A 21227-nucleotide genomic window follows, 5' to 3' on the forward strand; every position below is an offset into this window, starting at 1 on the left:
GACTGGTGCTAACAGAAACAAAACTGAGAGGTTTACCCCCCCCTCCTGGAGCAACGCGATTTCAGCTGTCAGATCTGTGGAGGGAGAGAGACTTTTGCTGAAAATCCCCCGATCGTAAATATACAGAAAGCGGAAGAAGAGGCACCACTAAGCAGCTGCAGGAGGAGGGGAGGGGGATAGCAATATTGTTCCTGCTCTAAGCGGAGAGGCTGATGGCGGAGTTTGGCAGCAGTGGCGGCACCGGCGGCGGAGGGCTCCCTTCCTCCGCGAGCCCGAGTCCCGTCCAAGGAAAGGTGGCCTTCAAGGCAGGAGATGGGGAAGGCGGAGGGGGAGGAGGAGGCGGCGGAGGTGGCGGCACAGGCGGCAGATCCCGCTTTGACAGTGCAGGCAGCCGGGTCTCTAATGGGGACTGTGCCCTTGTGGGAGCTGGTGAGGAGTCGGGATCAGCTCTTCCTGGAAGCCCAGAGTGCAGCAGTAAAGAGAAAGGATTTTCCATCAGTCAGCAGCGAGATGGCAAACCCGGCATCCCCCGGAGGAGCAGCATAATTAAGGTAAGAGCATTTGCTCCTCACCATCGGGGTCTTGGCTATTTCTCTGTGACACACAGAAAGATGTGAGAGAGAGGTTTGGCTCACAGAACCTTGTTTCAAGATGAAAGGATATGCTGGGCTTTTTTTGTCCGTTTGTGGTGAGGGGACTTGATTTTTCCTTTGTCAAAGGTGGACAGCAGTGAAAAGATGGCTATACGTGATCCACACGTGGGGGTGGATGTTGTGTCTTGAGAGATGTTCAAATAGAGAACTAACATTCTTGCAGCATTGGAAAATGCCAGAGAGCCTAAATGGCTTGTTAAAAGACAACATGGGCATCAGCCTGGCACTGAAAGACATGGATTACACAATATCCTTGTTATTTGGGATGCACCTGTGCAGAGCAATTTTGTTGCTCCATTGGCTTGTGTGTGTGACAGACACACAGCAGGTGATGAGAGGTTCAGGTTCTCATTGGATTGGGGGTGGGAGAAGATGGACTAGGAAGGTTGTTTCTTGTTAAAAGTGACAGTGTGTTTAACAGGAGACTATGTTGTACTTTTACCTATAGAAACAATCTTTGTTTGTACTTATCTCTGCGTATTGTGAATGCTAATGTTTCTGCATGAAAAATTGAGGCAGAAAAATGGTAAAATGTAGGTCAGTGGAGGAAGGGATAGGATTTTTTTTAAATACAACTATTTACACAAATACGGTTGTTCCCTTATCTTAAATCCTTGCTTCTTGAGAGATGATACTTTGTCTTGCATTTTTTTTAAAAAATCTTTCCCAACTCCGTTGAAAAGATTAGAGAACCTAGGAAAATGACTCTATTTGGATAGTGACTGAATTACCTGTAAATGAAGAGCAACTTACCAAAATACTTCAGAATTGAGTTTAACCAAGAAGAACAGCTAGTTTTGTTGTCTTTGTAAATACTTACATGCCTCTAAAACTAGAGTATGAACTTCTGTTAGCTGGGTAGTAGCAAAACTCATGTGGAAATTGAAGGCCAGTTGTGTATCAGGTTGTGTTACAGTCTCCCAGACCTTGGTTGAAGACCAAGGGGAGTGCAAGGGCAGTCAGCAGTGGAACGCATTTGACAGCATGCACCCACCCTTCCTGTTAGAGCAATGGTGCTGGGTGTGTGCATTTATGTGTGTGTGTGTTAAAGAAATTATAACAATAAAAAGAGGTAACTGAGCTTGGTGTTGGAATAATTTAATATTTACTGGTTTTGCCAGTGTTTTTATACAAATCTTATTTCCTAACACTGTTTTGTTCCTTCTGTGGTGGTTCAAGAAAAATACTATGTTACTTGTAATGTGTAAGGTGCTATCATATTATAGCGTATCAAATGTATTGTATTGTTTGATTGATTATACAGGAACGATCTGTCTCTGGGGACCAAACAGGACTACAGTATAGTGCGGTATATTATTGTATATATAGTATGCAGTGTGATATATTAAAATTAAGGAGCGTAAGAAAAGGAAATATGTTTTGGATTACATTTCATGAATACCTAAATCAGACTTCTTAGTTCGTATGAAAGTGGCAGCACTGCAGAATATAATATTATTCAACTGTTAGGTATTATTACTGACAACTTTGAGTAGTAAACCGCTTAGCTATCAAGAACTAATTAGTGTTTTACTTTGTGTTGTAGTTTGAATAATTATGAGGAGTTGAATAACCTGACAGCAGTGATTTTAAAATTGTGGTCCGTATTTATTTTTTCCCTCAAAAGTATTAAAACACTCATATTTAAAATATTTGTTTTCAAATATGCTGAATACTTACTCTTCTGTCTGCTTGCTTCAGCAGTGTTCACAGGTAGTTTGGGTCAGATTGTGTAACAACATAGTTTCTGATATGGAACCTTTTGGAAAACTTGGCATGAGTGGTAAAGCTTAACATACTTGTTATTGTCTGCTCTTGCAGAGTAGAAGTCTAGGAAGCAGAGTGAAAAACGTGTTATGTAATCTATTTTTTGGAAATATTTCTGGAGTTTCAGTAACTTGTAAGAATGATGTATAACTGCTCTTATATAGAGTATATGGAATAAACTCACCAAACCAGTCTATATCATGCAAATACAGGTTTCTTGTTTTTTATATTTCATTTAAAATACAAGATTAAGTTAGTAGATGTGAGAGATGCAAGTTCATGGAATATCTAATGTTTTAAAGATTTTGCCTAGTGAATACTATGTAGGCTTCTGAGTCACAAAAAAAAATGACATGGGAATGTCAAGTTGTTTCAGCTTAGATTAAATTCGTTGGAAGTGTGTGTTTGTGCAGGAAAATTGAAATATTTTGCGTTTTATTTTTAGTTGGTGCTTCTATTGATTGTCCGTTTTCAGGAGTTTCTTTCCTTCTCAGAGTAGTTTCTTTTTTTTTTTTTTTTTTTTCTTCTCTTTCTTATTTGCAGTCTCTGTTCTTTTCTCTTTTTTTGCTGTTTCAATTTTTTTCTTACTACTTTTATTTTGTGCACCTGTGTTATTCTGGGTTTTTTTTTCTTGTTCAGGACAAGACTGTACTCTGAGATTGAAGTGTCATTTAAGAGAGTGATATTCCCAAAGTGGTAAAGCCACTGTTACTGGAAATATTATTATGATCTTCATGTTGTATTTGTTTACTTTGGCTTTTAGACCCTGATATAGAAGCTATGTGCAGGCTGAAATTATTAAATATTGTACCCTTCACTTGTAGCAATTTTTATAGAATGGCCTACTGCACAGTTTCTTTGTTGAAACAAATCTGAGGGCTAGGGAATGTATGTGTGTTTGTTTATTACCCTCAATATTTATGAAATTATTTTTTTTTCCAGAGAAAATAGTTATGACACAACATGCAGCTATAGCCTTTAGGCTATTTGGATAGCTAATTTTTGAACTAATTTGTGTACCGTTTATTTTTACAAACCAGATTTTTTTTTGTGCTTTTATGCTTTTCTATAATACTCCTTTTGGCATTACTAGCTATGGTTTCCTATAATATAATTTTCTATAATGATTCCTATAGTTTCCTGTAAAATTAGTGTACAGTGGGTCTGTCTTGCAGCTCAAAGTACATTTGAGCTTCCCATGAACTTCTCTTAGTTGCTTTAACTGTCAGCAATGGGCTTTTTTCCTTTGTATGTGAGAGTTCCCCTCCATCTAAAAAAGATTTTGAAATAAATCTCTGAGAATATTTGAAAGGCATATAACTTACGGTGTGTAGTTTTCCTTGGAGCTGCTTACTTCCAGGGATTTCCAGGAACAATATATGCTTATGGAACCTCACAATTTGTCAATGCTGCAGACCCAGGCAAAAAGAGAAAGAACTGTGTAAACATCTTTATTAGGAGAAGTGTCATAGTAGTAAAACAAGTAGAGACATATGTAGGAGAAACTGTAGTTATCTGGGAAGACAACAATGAAAAGTGAATGAAGAAAGGTGACTTGTCATTCTGTTAGTGCAATGTTCTTATTAACGTATGTCTGTAAGCAAAGTTCAGGGTTTTTTGCATATAATAGTACCGATGTCAGTGTCAATAAAACATTGTTTCTTGGCTGATAACTTAAGCAAATTTGAATCTCCCTGTTTTATTCTATGTGTAAACCTATGCTTTTGTTATAAAGTTACGCACTTGCTGATCATTGCAGCTCTTAAGTTCCAAAGTCTGTGAGGAGAGACAAACCACATTTATCAGGTAGATATTCTAAGAGATCATTTTCAACAGAGTTTTTGCTTTTGAAATTGAACATTATTATATTTGTGTCTTTCTACATCGCAGAAGTCCTACAGTATATGCATTAGGTTCTTCATCATAATAAAATGACAGCGTACATCACTATCTTGTATGGCTTCTGTGATGTCTAGTTCATATTGTATGCGTCTTTATCAGGTGTACCAAATATGAACTGTAGAGAATGTTACGCAGTATTCTCTGCCACTGTGATTGTTCTGAAGTCTGTAATAAATCATTTTTCTAGGTTTCATGGAAAAATCTAAAGCAATATTTTTAGTGGATCTAGGTCCTCTGCAGCCCTAAATTACCTTAGCCAAAATGACATGTTTGCGAGGCTTACTGGAGATCCAGGAATAGATCATACACATTCAGTTTCCATCTATAAGGATGTAAGAGAGTTAGGTTGCTGGAATCAGTTTAACATGTATGAAATGATTTTCAGCCAACTTTTGTAATGGAAAAGAAAGTTGTATAGTCACACTGTGTGTGTGTGTGTCTGTATATATGTATGTATATATACACAGAAATATAAAGATATGTGTATAAAATCGATTGAGTGATAACAGGCTCTAAGGTGGTAAGGCTCCTAAATTTAAAGGAAATAGCCCCATAGAGGAAAGTATGAGAAAATTGGCATGTTCTTTCTTGCTCCATGCTCTTCTCCCCTTGGAAACAAGCTAAGGGTGAACTTAGTTCTTCCAAGTTTGAGAATATCCGTATAGGAGAAAGACATTGAGTGTCCAGCAGTGGAAGATTTTTTGCTCAGAGTACATGTGTTAACTGACACCAAAATATCTCTCTACAAAGAAAGCGTATCCATAGGAAACAAGGCTCTAATAGTTCAACTACCCCTACATCTTCTTACTCTTGGCAGGCTTTCAACTAGACAACTGAAGTGTACATTTTTTTAAAGGAGCTATTCCCCCCCACTTTTTTTTATTTGTTTCTTAGTTTGTTCTAGTTGATTTATTGTAGATATAGCATCTCATCTCTTTTGTTCATCATATAATGAGAGAGATCTGAATAACTAACTGCAGCTTCATAGATCCTTAAGCTTTCCTTTATGGGATACTTACTCTTTGATTTGTTGCCCTCTCACCTAAACTACAGAAGGTTGCATGTACTTGCCATTATTTGTGTTCCTCCTCCTTCATCCTCTACTGTATTCTTTAATGGATACCTACATTTTTTGAATGCAATATTTATTTTAAAACATTACTTAATGCCGTGTGGTAGCTCTCCTTGCATTGTATTTTCTGTCAAACAAAATCAGATATTTACATGTAGTATTTTTTCTCTATATATGTGTATGTACACACGTATGCACACACTATATATATATATTTTATATGTATATATGTATAAGGCAATTTACTACTTGCTAGCAGTGACATTGGATCAGGATGTGTGTTACGTCACAGTCAGAGTTGTGTGTTATGCCACTGAGCAGATACGTTGTGCGTTGCATTTGTTATATGATTTTTATTTACATTAGTACTTTTTCCAGATTGAAGTGATAAAAAGACTATTTTGATACAAGTAATTCTATTAAAAAAGCAACAGATATTTGTAGAGACTAATACACAAGAATATTCATTTTCGTGAAGTTTAGCATGTAATTCATCTAGCTTATCTACTGTAGCTAGTGAAGAAAAAGTGTTCTTCCCCCTCTCCCCCTTCTGAAAATAATAAGACTTGTTGCAGGAGTTTAATTTGGAGGAATTTAGATTCTCTGACTTCCTCTCTGGAAGAGCTTATCTATTGCTAGTGACTGTGTAAAGAGGTCAGCTGGTGTAACAGTAACTCCTTTGCTTCCAACGAAACCTCAATCCTTAAAATATCCACAAAATATTACGTTCAGTCTGTTCACTAATGAAAAATCAATTAACTGAGTTTAGTAGGTCATTATGAACACTTGATGAGGTTTTTTTCTTATGCCTGTTATCAAGATTGATCAGAGATACGACTAGTTGTTCAGGAGCTTTTTTTTTTTTTTTTTTTTTTTTTTGTAGGATTTAGAGCAGTGGTCACTTCCCATGGCTCACAGATAATTAATTGCTCACTGAACTTTGCTTTTGCTTGAAATCATGCAAGATCAAAAAATTAAAGCTGAGGCTGACAGGAGGGGAAGATGTTGATTGTATAATTTCCCTGTCTTTGCTGGCCCAGAGTGATATGAGCATAGGTTTTTATATTTTCTAAAGGACAAAATTATTTCAAGTAAAACTTGTCAATTGCACAAATTTTTTAAGAGACAGATTGACTTAGAATTCCTATTGTAATAGTAGTATATGGATTCTAAAATATTTAACTTTTTCTACAAATTGGAGATTGTGTTCAAAATTCAGGAATCTCAGTATAAGTAGACTAGTAGGTAGACTTCAGAAGAAGAAAGATATGTAATAATTTATACTGAATGTGGAGAAGAGGAAAATGTGTTTAAAAAGCAGTACCATATGTGCATTAATGAATGATTAAAAATAAGGCTGGGAGAGACCTCAAGAGGTCAGTCTACTCTGCTCCAGTGCTCTGTGACAGGATCAACTTTTTATATCTTCCAGTATGATGCTTTTGTGTTTCAACGACCTTTAGTGTGTGATCCTTCTGGGCAGAAATGCTAGCTGATTATTCCTCTTTGTGTATGGGCAAGAGCAAACATCTATACAGAGTTTAAAAGCCTGTACTTGCTGTAAGTGACTTCATTTTAATTATTTCAGATCGTATCTTCAATTTGTCAGGCTCTTTCTGATTTTAAACTTATCTTCCAACATGCATGCAGATCTTCCATCTTCCTGTCAACAGCAGATTTAACTATGCTTTCTTTTCCACCATACAATGATACTTGATTTTTTTCCTTTAAATGATAGTAGTTTATAATTTTTAAATTGTATCATTCAAACACTGTACAACTACACTAGAAGCTAGTTAATTTTACTCTTTATTGTCTGTAAACTGGGCAATATACTGTTGCAGAGTTCAGTTCAGAAATATAATTTATGAGAAAATGACTTTACTCTTAAGTATATTAATAATTAACAAAAAGTACCAATTTATGAATTTCCTTACTAGATTATGGGTTTAGGATAAAAGTGGCTTCTCTGGAAGCGGCTGGGGTTATTTGTCTTTAGAGAATCATTTGCAAGCATCATCATTGCATTTTTCTCAGCTAGGATTTAGATCATCAGTACTGCTTTATAGTTGATTTTTATGTAGGGGGATAGTACCATCACTGTACCTGTTTCTCCTTGTCCTTAGAGGATATGTTTGGAGCAATCCTTTGGAAGGGTATGTTACTCATCTTCCTAGCTGCCTTAAACCCTTTATTTCTAATTAATTAGTTACTTTTCGAGAACTATCAGCGTTAGCCTGTTGTCCCTTGCTTCTGAGAAAGAATATGTCTGAGTTCAGCTGCCTCTTCCTTCCTAGACCTTCACTTCGCAGAACATTTATGTTTAAGACAGCGAAGAGCACAATACAGCCCATGACTGGGAATCAGCAATACTGAGGATCACAGTATTTAACTGACACAGTTTGGGAAAGTTAAATAGATGTGATTCATATCTGACTCTCCTGGCTCTCTTGGGGTTTCTTTTAGTGTCACTTGACTGTTTGGAACAAGTAATAAAATACTCTCAAGTACTTAAGATTATATACTATGTTCAGGGACTTTTTTGAACAACAAACATTTATGTTTTGGAAGTTGTTGTACATAGTTCCTAAGCACAGGCAGACAGGAAATGGTCTTTATTAAAAAAATACTTTTCAGAACAGCAGCTGAGTTTTATAAAACAAAAATATAAAATAACAAGATGTTAAGGCTAATTTCCAGATTGTTTTTTACTTAGTAAGTGTTTGACGTTTTCAGTCAACAGTGTACTTTAGCCAAAATCCTTAAAATAAAATGTAAATATCTGTTTATTTAAGTAAAAAAATAAGTAAATTCATAGTTAATTCTTTTTGTTTTGTTAAAGTTTTTTGTTAAAGACAGGAATTCAGCTTACTGCCAATGCTTTTGTTTAGACTGTTTTCCTCCTACAACTTATTGCTAGTGTTTTTATTGTAGGCAACTGTTTACTGAATTTTACATAAGTTCTGTAAATGGTAAAGAAACTATTATTTGTTTAAAAAAAGCAAGACATCAACTTGAATTTTTATGATGGTCTTACACTGTGCCATGCTACTATATACTACACTCCTCTAAAGAAACACCTTTAGTAGATTAGGAACAGCATTAACATTATCCTTCCTGTACATTGTGTAGTTTGAGTTGATGAAAAAAATACTGATTGCTGTATTTATGTATTTGAAATTTACAAATACATACATTTTTACTGCAAAAGGCAGGAAAAAATAAGTACTAGTTGGACATAAGTTGCTTCAGGAAATAGCTTCGATCAACTGACACTTACTTTGCCATTCACAGCAAATGGTGTCTAAATCAAATTTTTAACTGATTACTGATTTAACTGATCTTTAACAGCGATTGCTTCAAAAGACATTTCCAGTGAGAATTTAAGAGTTAAATATTAGTATTTATGTGAAATACAAGGAATGAGAGAATGTAGTTAGTCACAGCCCGTTACTACCACATAGTGGAGAAAGCTATAGCAGACATGAGTAGTTTTAGATCAGATAATGTTTTGTATTTCTTTCTTTAAAAGAACCCCCTAAGCATGGTATAACTTTGTATACTTATTTACATAAGTGTACAAAGTATATTGCATAAACTTTATCTGTTAAGCTCCAACTGTCTCCTTTGTCTTCTTTCCATTCTTCTCAATTGTAACAGATGCAGTAATGCATCTCACAACTTTTGTTTGAGGTAGGCAGTTTTCAGCATTATTTGTTTCACCTCTGAAATAACACATTCAACGTACCTCATCTTTGATCTTTCCTCAGTGAATGGCCAGTCTGATTTAGATAAGACTCTAGGCTGAGAGTTGTGGTGTAGTTGAAGGCACTGAATTTGTTTAGCTGTGAGTTTTATCATTTGGTATTTTGTAGATTTAGATTTAGAAATTGACAGTGGAAGAATTCATAACACTGGTTTTTTACTATCCTGCTTGGCTTGGTTCCAATTTGTGTCACCTTGTCCTGTTGTGCCACTCTGTGCATCCCTCCCCTTGTTTTGTCACTCCTCATCCTCCATACAGCTTGGCTTCTCTGCTTTGGCGGTAGGGAGACAGCACGCTGGCCATACTGTGCTTTTGTACTTTAGCAGCTAGTTGAGATCCTTTTATTCCCAGCCAAGTGCTAGAACAGAACAGAGCTGAGGTGTGTACAAGAGTTGGTGTCTGTCTGTGAATCCCTAGAAGAGGTTCCAGTGCCAGGCTGTCAGCCTTCACAACAGGTTGAAGTCCCAGAGCCTTGAGGCCCGAACCTACGATAAAGGCTGATGGCACAGCTTAGGGTAGATGCATCTGTTTTCCTCTGCAGCCTTGTGGAATACTCTTCACAAGTTGCCACCCCAAGCAAATGAATGCCTGTCCTGAGCATCAGGTCAGAACAAAAGTGCATTTGGTTCGTTAGCTTGCCACCAACCCTAGCCATTACAGAGGAAGGAAAATGCACTCTTCCCTGATGTCTGCTCCCAGCCTTCTAGTACTTTGCAGCTGAAGACATACTTGAATTTAAAAATCCTTATGGTTGTCTTTCTTTCCTAGTAACTTTCAAAGAACAGTTTAACTTTGTAAGCTTTTCATCAGCATAACATCCTTTGGCATAGTTTCCTAGATGAACTGTGTTGTGTGAAGAAGCTCCTGTTCTGTTTGTTAACCTGGTACCTGCTTGCTTATTTACTTGATATGCCCTGGCTCATTAGAATAGATAAGCAATTGTTCTGTATTCACTTTTTTTTTAATTCCAGTCATGACTTGAAAGATGTTCATCTTACTTACATCGTGTCATGTTTTTCTTCCAGGCTAAAGATTCTTACTGCATTTAGTTGTTGCTTCTTTTGAAGCTATTCTGTGCTTTGTTTATCTGTGCCCTTTTAAGCTTTTTAGTTTTATTATCTTTTGCAATGCAGAATTAAGAGTACTCAATGTGTACTAGACAAATGTATAAATCCACTATGCTATAATAAAGGCTTAAAAGTATTGTGATACTAGGTTGTTTTGTAATTTATTTATTCATTTTTAGTATTGTCATCATAAAAGATTTAAACGGTATCACTGTCACTAATTGGCGATGAGAGAGTGCTGTTAAAACCTTTTACTAAATATTTAAAACCTTCTCTTTGAAGAGATGTGTAAGTGTGTGTGCGCTGGTGATGATGGTTGTGTTGAAAGTGGCTGGCATTAACATCTTTGTAGGAGGCTGAGGATCTGTTAGAAATCTTTTAATGTGCTATAAAGTCTTTTTATAGTGCTGGTGACACAAAATGGTGCTGATTAGTACATCTAGCTTTTAGCTATGGTTGAGTACATTTGTTTGCATATTAACAGAATAAAATAGCAGGGACATTGCATAACGCTGCAAAATACAGTATTAATGAAAGTGCTTTTATTTTATAATAAGCTGTTAAATAAAGCAATGTACTTTATTAATGTATTCCGGTAGTATTTTGGATGTCATAGATTTATGAATTTTAAGGTTCTCCCCCAGCACTCGTGTTAAAGTATTGTTTTAGCCAACATTTATTCCATTTGTTTTTATAATGTGTGAGGCTCTTCCAGGAAGCTTGTGTCAGAGTCCAGAAGAGCTAAGAAAGGATTTCTGGTCTTTAGGAGACTCATGCAAGGGGGAACACTGACATAAATGGCTTCCTGAAAATGAACGAGCGTCATATGTTTCATCTCAGAGAATTCAGCCAGTGATTAAAAATGTAGGAAATGATTAGTATAACACTAAAAATAGAAGTAACTAGAAGTATTTTGTGTTCCACAAGATTGGTACAACAGCCTTGTCTTGGAGGGAAATCCCAGTGCTTTCTAACCTGAGCTTTTGAGAACAGAAATAGTAGGAGATGTCTGTTAGTATGCTGTCCTAAGTCTTTGTCAGGAGCCTTTTTCATTTTTTGGCTGCTTATAATCATTAGCTACTCTAAGGAAGGAAAGATATTCTCTGTTTCCGTATGTAGTTATGTAATAACATGTTATTTTTTACTCTGTTTGAAGGTGATATACACTCAGTTGTAGCAAGATTAGAACATGACATGGTTTTGCATTAAGTTTACATGTGTGACTTTTTGTGTCTTACCTGAATAAAATCTGTGTTTTTTTGTCCTGGTGATTGCTGATGAGTTTTTAATCAATGTTAATCAATAGTCATTAATAGTTCTAATGTCTATTTTCAGTGTTGTCAGCTGCAAAAAATGTAGTCTTTTTTTCCTTCACATCTAATCCCCAAATTGCTAGATTAGTCCCTAGGGATGTATAAAAGTTATTGTAATCTCTTTGGGAGCAAGAGGATAAAAAAGAGCCTTCTGATTAAAGCTCTGCTATCTAAAAACTGATTTGCAAGATTAATCAATTGCCATAGATCTAAGAAGCTTTGATTAGTGTTATTTTTATTTAAAATTATATTCTAATATTTAGATTATAGTATAATCTACAAACAATCCATGCATGTACTGGAAATATTCTGAAGTGAATAATTACTGAATTTATTTCAAATCTTTCTGACTCTCTAGTGAATTTAGCAAAATGGATACCAAAAAATTTAATACAGATTACATCATGGAACGTCATCAACTAAATGTATCTTTTGCAGAGAAAACACATCAGCTTGTGATACAACACAGGAATAGACAATATTTTACCTAATCATTCACTGTGAAATAGATCTTATGTATTATTTCAGAAGGTGCTTGCAGAACAGCTGCAATGATGCAGATATATAAATTTTCTGATGCATTTTGTTAAAATATGGCATCCTATTACATCTTTAAGAAGTTTTTGTATAAAACAAAAAGAGGAAAGTTATTTAGTATATAAAGGAGAAATACAGAGCTGCATTATGTTTTCTGTTTGACTCAAAACCTTATCCCTTTCTCACCATGTCACTAAGTTTTGCATTGGTCAAAATTACTCATAATCAAGATCCTTTTTTTTTTTTCTTTTTTTTTTGAGTGAGTAATTTGCTTGCACCTTTGAGTCAAGATGGTTACAGTGAGTAACCTCAAAGTAAACTGTATTCATTTCTTAGTTCTATGCACAATATTTTATAGCTACTTAATAGATGTGATTAATTTTGTTTATATATATAAAATGTTCTGCTGAGGATATTCAAAGTCAATTTAAGATTGCTGCATAACAAACTAAAACTTTCCTTGCCATTACAAGAAGTGCTTAATTGCATTCTTTCCTATATGCATATTACTCAAAATATTTAATGACACAGTCCTTCATCCTGGAAATGAACATCTATAATTGTTCTTTATTTTCAGTGTCTAATCTGTACCACTTATAATGATTGGTGAGAAGAAGTCATGTGCTTCTTCTACATAATGATATTTCCTGGTTTGATCATAACCCAGATGGATCTTGTGTTTACTTCTTTGTGCCAGGAACTGGATTCCAAAACCATAATAGAAAATGAATTCAAGATCTGTTGACCTGTTCAAAATCTTTAATGTGATTGTTAAAAATCAACTGTATGGACCTTCTTCTCTTTATCTTTCTAGAAGATATCTCTAACAAACTTGCAGTGGTCCTTGTGGGTTTATATTCTCAGACTATATAAAAACCAAAATTTTTCGTCTCGCACCGATCAACTAATTGCATAGTTTTAAGCACTTCATAACCTTCCCTATCTTTGAATTCTGATTATATATTCAGAACAAACCTAATATCATTGAGTCTTCCGGCCAATAAAGCTGAATTTCCGTTAAACTCTCATGAAAAGTAGGCTGCTAAACGTGTTAGTAACTTCTGTAGCGTTAACCTTGAACTTTCTGGGATTTCTTAGCTGAGTTTTCTTGCTTTTTTGATTTGCTTTGGACAGTGAATGCTTTTTTGCTCACTTCCTTTGTCTTTTCTTTGGGTTAACTGTAATGAAACCCTTTGAGATAAAGAATATGAAATACATGTTTTGCATTCCTGTTATGTTTATGTATAATACTGTCTAACCTGAACATTCAAAAAAAAAAAAAAAAAAAAAGGCACCAAAACTTAAGATTTTTAGTGCCTTAAGACATGAAAATTAATACATTGGTTTCCTTCAGTGGTCCTTTTATTTGAGCTACTTTGCATGTGCACCATATTTTCCAGTTCTTGGCATAAGAATGCATAAAAACACATAAAATTTAATGCAGGAATTCTCAGAATCCAGAAAGACATTAAGAAAAGACCGAGTATCATGGGATTTGTAGTAACGTGGAAGACTGCGTGATTATTAAACAGATGGCTGTTATACTGGGCAGATAACATTAGATAACAGAACATAATGTTAGTAAACCATTTTAGATTTTATCAGTCTACATTCTTGATCTTTTTTTTTCTTTGTGTCATTTTTATTTTATAAGATTAGAAAGTGCTAGTGTATATTTTAAGTAGTTTCAACTTCACCTCTCAGCAAAGATGTAATGAGTTCTGTAATTACTTATCTGGTGTTTAATTATTCTTAGGAAAACTGTTAACTGTTTTTTAAATTGATTGCTCTATAAATTTTATTAATCTATTTGTTTCAGCAATTTAAGAACAATTACCATATAGTTCTGAACTGAGTTAGAATAAAGACCCCACAGGCTTTGTCCACATACAGTAGTGATAGCAGGAATCAGATCTTTACTAACTTCTGTTTAGCTGACTACTTACAAAAATGTTTGTAGAGGAGGAGAAATTAGGATAAACAGTTCTACAAACTTAGGAAAACTTGTAACTGATTACAGGACTGAGGACTTAAAATACACCAATTAAAAAAAAATCCTGGTAATTAAAAATTCTTAAAATGCTGTTCCTGACAAGCAGAATCTTGAGGGGAAAAAAAAGAGGCCTCAGTTCAAAGCTTTTAATTTGTTGTACAAGAAATAAAAAAATAGTTCTGTATCATACAATGCAACTACTTGGCAGGAATTTAAATCTGAGTCCAAGGTTTCTAAAATCAGAGACTTGAGAATGTTCACAGATTTCAGTGCGGATAATGAAGAGGAGATGGGATGATTTCACAGATGGAGGTGAAGATCTAAATCATAGCCATGGTATTTAAAGGACTTTCTTGAAAAATACATGGTTATATACAACAACAAACAAAAGAGGTGTTGCATATATTCCTTCTTGCTAAGTAGTTGGGCCATTTCTGAGAAACTGTGAAAAAGACTAATGGATTTTCGGTGATGGTTGAGGAAGGATTATTTTTTTATGCCTAGGAAAATGTTGCTGAATGAGGCAAAATATTCTTAAAGTCCTTTACCTATGATTTTTACAGCTCATAAATGATTTCAGTATGGTACAGCATTGTTTTCAGCATTGTATAACATTGTGGAAAGCTATATATTATTGTTGTTATTTTTGATAAGCCAGCTAATTTCTTTCTGGAAATTCTCTTGTGACATCCTATTGGGAGAGGCAATTGCGAAGCAGCAAAACAATCCTTCTGTAGCTTGTCAAATCATCTTCTCTCAACATTACACTCTATGAAATTAATGTGCAATTTCCTATCTCTACTCCTGGAAGTATAGTTGTTCTTATGATAATTCTTAGTTTGTAATATTTCTTTTTTAAAGTGGTCAGAATACCATTTTATTTCTAATCCTTTTTTATTATTATTATTAATTTCTACCCTGCTCTTAATGAAAGCAGTAATTGCCAAACATGGTCATGCCAGTGAGACAGCACCTCATTTTCTCACTAATGTTCCAGTGGGAATACAACAGGGACTCGTGGTGATGTACCTGCTGTACTGAGGAAAGGGAGAGAGGCAACACAAAACACATTCGGACTCGTAATCTTAAATTGCACTACTTCTCAGGAACACATTCTCATCTAGTTACATTCATGTGGATTATACACTTCTGTTCACTATGTCTGTGGTTGTTTTGTATGTTAAACTACATGCAGTTCTGTGATGCAAAATTATGGTGCTTGAGATTTAATTTCATTGGTTGCGTTGCTTGTTTTAAATCATCAACAAAAAGAAGCATTCTTCCTTTTCTCCAGGAAATCTTTGTTTTAACATGGTTTATCACTGTATAACATTATAAGAAATGTACTAAAACTTTGTTGGAGACTTTGGGTCAAAACTGTTTTTGGAGATGTAGTTATCTCATTCCACATTAAACATTTTCATTCAATATTCACAGTAACTTGTTGGGAAGAGGTGATATGTACTAGAATTTTATAACTGTGCTTTCTTTACATGTAATAATTTTGAAAAAAATCTGGTTTTAAGCTGTAACTTCATGAATAAATATCAGAAAAAATTAGCAGTTCACTAGTGTGTTTTCTCCAATTTTTCCTTGACCAAGTTACTTTGAGAGACCTTGCTAAAGACGTGTTTTTACATTAACAGATTTCCATTCAGTTGTGGCAAAGCTTATCACGGATGAGAAACTTCTCTGTACTTCCTAATGTTATCAAGGCCTTGATTTATAAAGTTTCAGAAATCAATGCCAGGGACAGAACAGCAATCAAGAAAATGTCTCCTAAAAATTGTTGTAAGAAATCTGATAGTTTTCAAACTGAAGGGAATAAGCATCTGATGAAAAAGATAATCTTTAAGGTAGCATCATTCAGCTTCTTCATTGAATTGCGTGCACGTTTTAACTTTTTGTTATGCTTTTTGTACACTCTAGGGAATCCTTCTTCTCTAGCTTATTGAATTTTAGTAATTGATCTGTTTTGGTGCTAAGAAGAATAAAAAGAATAGTGTTATTTTATCTTCTTCTGTTACATGCGTAACTCTATTTCTTTTACTGTGTTTATGTTTCTCTTTCTAGAGCTCATGTCCATTGTATATCACTTCATAATTCTGTTTTTGGAACCTTTTTGTTGAAATATAATAGCATAAAGTTACTGCCATTTTCTTGTGCCAAACTAGTAAGCACATACTTTCCCCTTAGTGCAATAGGCAGGATTAATTGAATTTACTACTTTTATTTCGGTGCTTGTATATTTTAATCAGAAAACTGATTTACCAGGAAGACAAAGTATCCCATTTGAGTATTGTTGAGTTAAAGTTGTAGTTTTCATAGTACTTGCTTTTGATTCATAGCTTTGACAGAGCCTGATATGTTTCTCGTGTAAAAAAGACACAAACAAAACCAAAACAGAATTCTAGTTGCATTTAAAATAGACTTAAAAGTGGACATATTTAAAATATTTAGCTTGAGACTGTATTCATATTTAAAATATTCAGTTTGAGACTAAAAATATTGCTTTTCATTTTTTTTTTGTAGCTTGGAGAGAATTAACTTCACAGACATGAAACATTATAGCAGCATCTCAAATGGGTCAACTGACTTCTAGTACATAGTGAGACCGTTTTGCTGTCCGAACAATTTTATTAAATTGTTAATTAAACAATTAAAAAGAAGAAGAAATAAAAAAGGTTGATCGTGGGTGTTAGGGGAGCATGTGTATAGAAAGGAGAAAGGGGCAAAGTATTGGAGTGGCACGTCTCTCATGCTCTGGTCTCTTTGTATTTGATTTTCCTTTGATACAACTGAGGGAAGGAAATGAAAAGTGGCTCAAAGGTACCTTTTATATTCCTGTTCTCTTGGGGACAGCCAGACATATGGTAGTAAGAGTTCTTGTCATGATTGAAAGTAGGCTTACAAGTGGCTGCAAAGGCTCTATGTGTAAATTCCCCAATAGTACATGCTTCTGTATAGCCAATGTTCATGCTAGAAGGTGGAGTTTTTTGGAAACTGTTCAACTGGTGGCTAGCAGCTGTACTGTTCAAATGCTGTGATTTAGAGCAAGCATGATGGTCCAAGGATTTCTACCATACTAGCTGGCTCAGAGGCTTAAAAATTGGAACACAGATTAAAGCCATTTGTTCTCAGAAAACACATTTCTTTTGTAAGCTATTCTTTGAAGTCTTCTGTGAAGAGCTTAATAATGGCCCTCCTGCATCTAGTCAGTTATCCTATCTTCAGTGAGAGTGGGCATGCAGAAGAGCACTTGAGTGCAGGCTCTGACAAAGATGCACAGCAAAGTTGAAGGTCATTCAGGCAGAGTGTGGGCAACAGGATGAAATAAACTGATGGGTGAAAGCAGCTGATGCCTGAATAGGTGCTAGATGGACCATCTTGCTCTTGCAAAAGTAGAGGAAGCTGAATTCCATGCCTTGGCAGGGACCGAGCTCTTATTAACTGAAAAAGACAACTTGGTGCTGACCCTGTCCCTTATCCACAAGATCCACAAGAACTGGCTGGATTTTAGCACACAGAAGGGCAAGGTACTTAACTACTGCTTTAGGGCCCCTCCAGCAACCCAGGTGCTTCACAGCTAGATCAGCCTGAGAAGACCTGAAGTAATCCTCTCCCTTATTTGAGTGCACAGTGTTCCTATGGTTTCTCCCACAGAGGATGCATCATCTTAAACTGTGTGCTACTCAATACTTAATGTTTTTTTTTTAGCTACTAACATCAAAGTCGTAAAAAAGTTTTAAATTAAATTGCCAACAGTGTAGTTCCTTTTTGGTTTAGATAAAGCCTTCTTCCATTACATGCTTGCTCTGCTTCTAGTTTTGGCAAATCCTCTTGGAATTCTCCTTCCCAGAATTAGCCTCTCTAGGGAGATACAAGCTTTATATTCTTTTATTTACCCATCTATTAGCCCTATAAAAAAAGAAAACTGTCTTCAGTTTTTAAAATGATGGGAATGATTTGATGTCCTCTGTATGTGAGAGAAAGAAAGATTATTTTCCTCATTTTTGTTGCCTTTTTCTCTTTTCAAGGAGTTCAGGGTAGCCTCTTATTACTAGAAAATGCTTGCTGGCTGAATCCATAAACGAAATTCTTGCATTGAACTTGGATACCTGTGGCTATCTCACGTTAGATATTTGAATTACTTCTTTATGCTCAATAGGGTGGTGAATGTGGTGTGTGTGTTAGAGGTGAAAACTGAGCAAAAAACTGTTCAGTGATTGTGCGTAGTGTTTGTAATACAAGGATGTGAACTGATAAAATCCCATTGAACCAGAAGGCCCTCATCAAGTCATTGTGAATCATTTGGAACTAGAGAATATTCTGCTTAAATCAAAACAATATCATCATCCCTAAAAGCTGAGGTCACACTAGATGATGTCTTCCACAGTTTCTGGTTAGGATTCAGGCTCTATTACTGGCATGGTTTTGCATAGATGACGTTCTAAATCTGGTTGCTTAGAATAGGGGAAGCTTTGCCCAAAGGGTTCACAGCAAATTTATTTATTTATTGAATGAGTGAGAATTCGTTTGTTACTTTTGATACTAGTTGGAGGCTTTGGACTGTGTTTTTTGTCAGGACAAATAATGTACCTTTCTTCTAAGGAAAATATGTGGAATGGTTAGTTCCTTGGAAGACTGGTGGACATGCACATTCTGACTAGAGCACTAGAAGCCACAGATAATTTGAAAGCAGAGTCTAGGAAAAAACAATCTGGACTGTGACTGGTTAGACTAAAGAAATGACAGTTTCTGGAGTACCGAGAAGAAGTTTGGAAACTCTTTGGCAACACATCTGTTGAACAGCATGGTGAAAAGATTCTCTCTAATTTAGGAATCTGAAATTATTTCTGTCACTTTACAGGAATGTGTACAGATTAGGTATAAAAGTAATGAGAATACATACGAAGAAGAAACTGAAATGGTAGATTTTCTTAGTCACATCCATTATGTTGCTTGTTCTGCAATATTTTCTTCTTGGCTATTCTTTCTCTGTCCTTTTGATTAATCTTTTATATACAACAAAGGCAGTGATATTGGTCCCAAGAAGGTGTTAGTGAAGAAACCTTCTGCAGAAAACAGAGCTGGAAAGGACCTTGAAGTTACCCATGGTATTCCCATATCCTGAAGTAGAATCATCAGAGTAATACACTTTTCCGATATGATTACATGCCTTACCTTGCAAGCATGCTTTGTTTGTTTTTTGGTGTGTGTTTTAGTCTGTTCTTCTGTTGTTTTTTAAATAGACTAGTAGTACTTCCTTTTGTGTTCGATGATGAGCGTAGCAGGTATGATAGGTCTGGCATCAGAAAACTTACAAAATACAGCTAATGCAGCTTTTGAAAAGTGACTGTTTTAGGTGCTTAACGGTTCTGTGTAGTACTGAATCCTAGGTGTTTCAGTCCATTCTAAGTTAAACATATATTAATTAAAAATTGTGGCTCAATTGCTGAAAAGGATTGAATTACTATAAAGCTGGTACAGCACGCTTTATCTGCCATCCTTTAAATTTCCTTGACTACCTGCTAATACCAGTTTCACTCTCTTCTGCAGTCTTATGTGCCTCTTTTCTTCATTTTGTCAATTGAGAATAGTGAGAGATACTAATGACAAAGCTTAAGGTTATTTTGTATTTTCAGTACTACCAAGAAAAAAAAGGCGGGCCATGGTCATTTGGGAAAGGGTGGTACTCCACTCCTGTCACTGATGGGCAGCTGAAATCTTAATGTGTTTTTTGAAGGACGCCTTTGTTATAGATAGTTGACTTAATACAACTTATAGGTAAAACTTAAGTGTACTATCTTTGTGTAAACAAAAGGTTTTTGATTCTCATAGTTGTAGTTCAGTGTATTCAAAGGTTTTAAAAATCTAAACGATTAAATGCTTACAGGAAATGTGAGAATGACTTGAACTAGTTTTATTGTCTCTAACTACGTTGGCACAAATAGGTTCAATTTTATACATGAATGATTTTAAATTAAGTGAAAGATACACCAAGTGCTAAATTAGCATTAATTAAATTGGCATGCATCTATTGCTACTTTCTGGAGCCATCAGAATGTTGCCAGCTGAAGTGCACTTTGGTGGCGTGTGAACCTGTATTTACATTCTGACTAATGTTTCTTTGGATATTTTACAAAACAAAAGGCTTTGCTAATTTTACTTCCATATGATTACAGAGCTCAATATGTGAAATCAGAAGGAAAGAGGAAGCCTTTTTGCTGTAACAGAACTTGCACACTGGTTTATGGTGTCATGTAGTAGCCTTGTGTGCAGTAGCTGAACAGGCCAGCAAATGGGTCATCAGAAGGCTTGAGAAATAGACAGCTGGGAAGGCAGCCGCAGGCAGCCGACCTTACTGATTGGAAAAATACATTCCTGAGCTTGGCATTTGAGTTTGCCAATGCCAAAAATATCTTTGAATGGTCTACTGAAATACATTCAAAGACAAGAGCTCAAAAAAAAGCACAATATTAATACTACAAATAGGAAGAGGCAGTGCCAAAGTAGAGTTGAATTGAGGTACTATCTTTGAGCCTGTTTTCTTCATAACTGCAGTACTGTAGAAGATGAAACTGTGGAGTTATAGACCATGTTTCATTCACAGCATATAGAAATTAAAGAGAAGGGATTGTTGTGCAAACATTCACTATCAAAAAGGTTTTGGTCAACTTTTACTGAAGTACCAAATAGTTGGGTTTGTTTGGATATAGCTAGGGAAAGCGTATTGGTCCTGATGTCTTCAAACAGGAGTGACAGCCTTCTCTTGCTTTAAGATTTAGAATAGAGAAGAGCAGTTGAATTGTTCATGTGGGAACAAATATTTTTTACTATTAAAAAAAAAATTAAGTTTTTATTTAACCTGTTTTTCTTCTTACTGGTCTTGCACTGCTTCATTGCTATAATTTAACATATAAAACTTGTCAAAGTTAAAGTGAATGTGGCAAGAACATACCCGTTCTTAATTAGCATCCATCTAGAATTTGGGAGAATGGTGGCGGTGGTACAGAACAAGACACTTTGACTAACTTGAGCTATATTTCTGCTAGATTATAGTGCTGATGTCTAGTACTGTGTTCTTAGTCTTGGAAATAGTAAATTATTTTATCTTTGTAATGTTTTAAAGTTTAAAAATAGAAGATAATGCTCAA

At 35.3% G+C, this 21227-nt stretch overlaps 1 protein-coding gene across 1 annotated transcript in view; it reads left to right on the forward strand.

The window, feature by feature from the left end:
• Positions 1–366: 366 nt before the first annotated feature.
• PLCL2 (phospholipase C like 2) overlaps positions 367–21227 on the forward strand; it is a 101856-nt gene continuing 80995 nt past the window's right edge. The window contains exon 1 of the mRNA XM_062569293.1: positions 367–551. The gene's annotated coding sequence lies outside the window, so the exon portion shown is untranslated. The remainder of the gene's footprint in view (positions 552–21227) is intronic.

This window comes from Rhea pennata, chromosome 2, assembly GCF_028389875.1.
Source record: "Rhea pennata isolate bPtePen1 chromosome 2, bPtePen1.pri, whole genome shotgun sequence".
NCBI classification, from domain to species: Eukaryota; Metazoa; Chordata; class Aves; order Rheiformes; family Rheidae; genus Rhea; species Rhea pennata.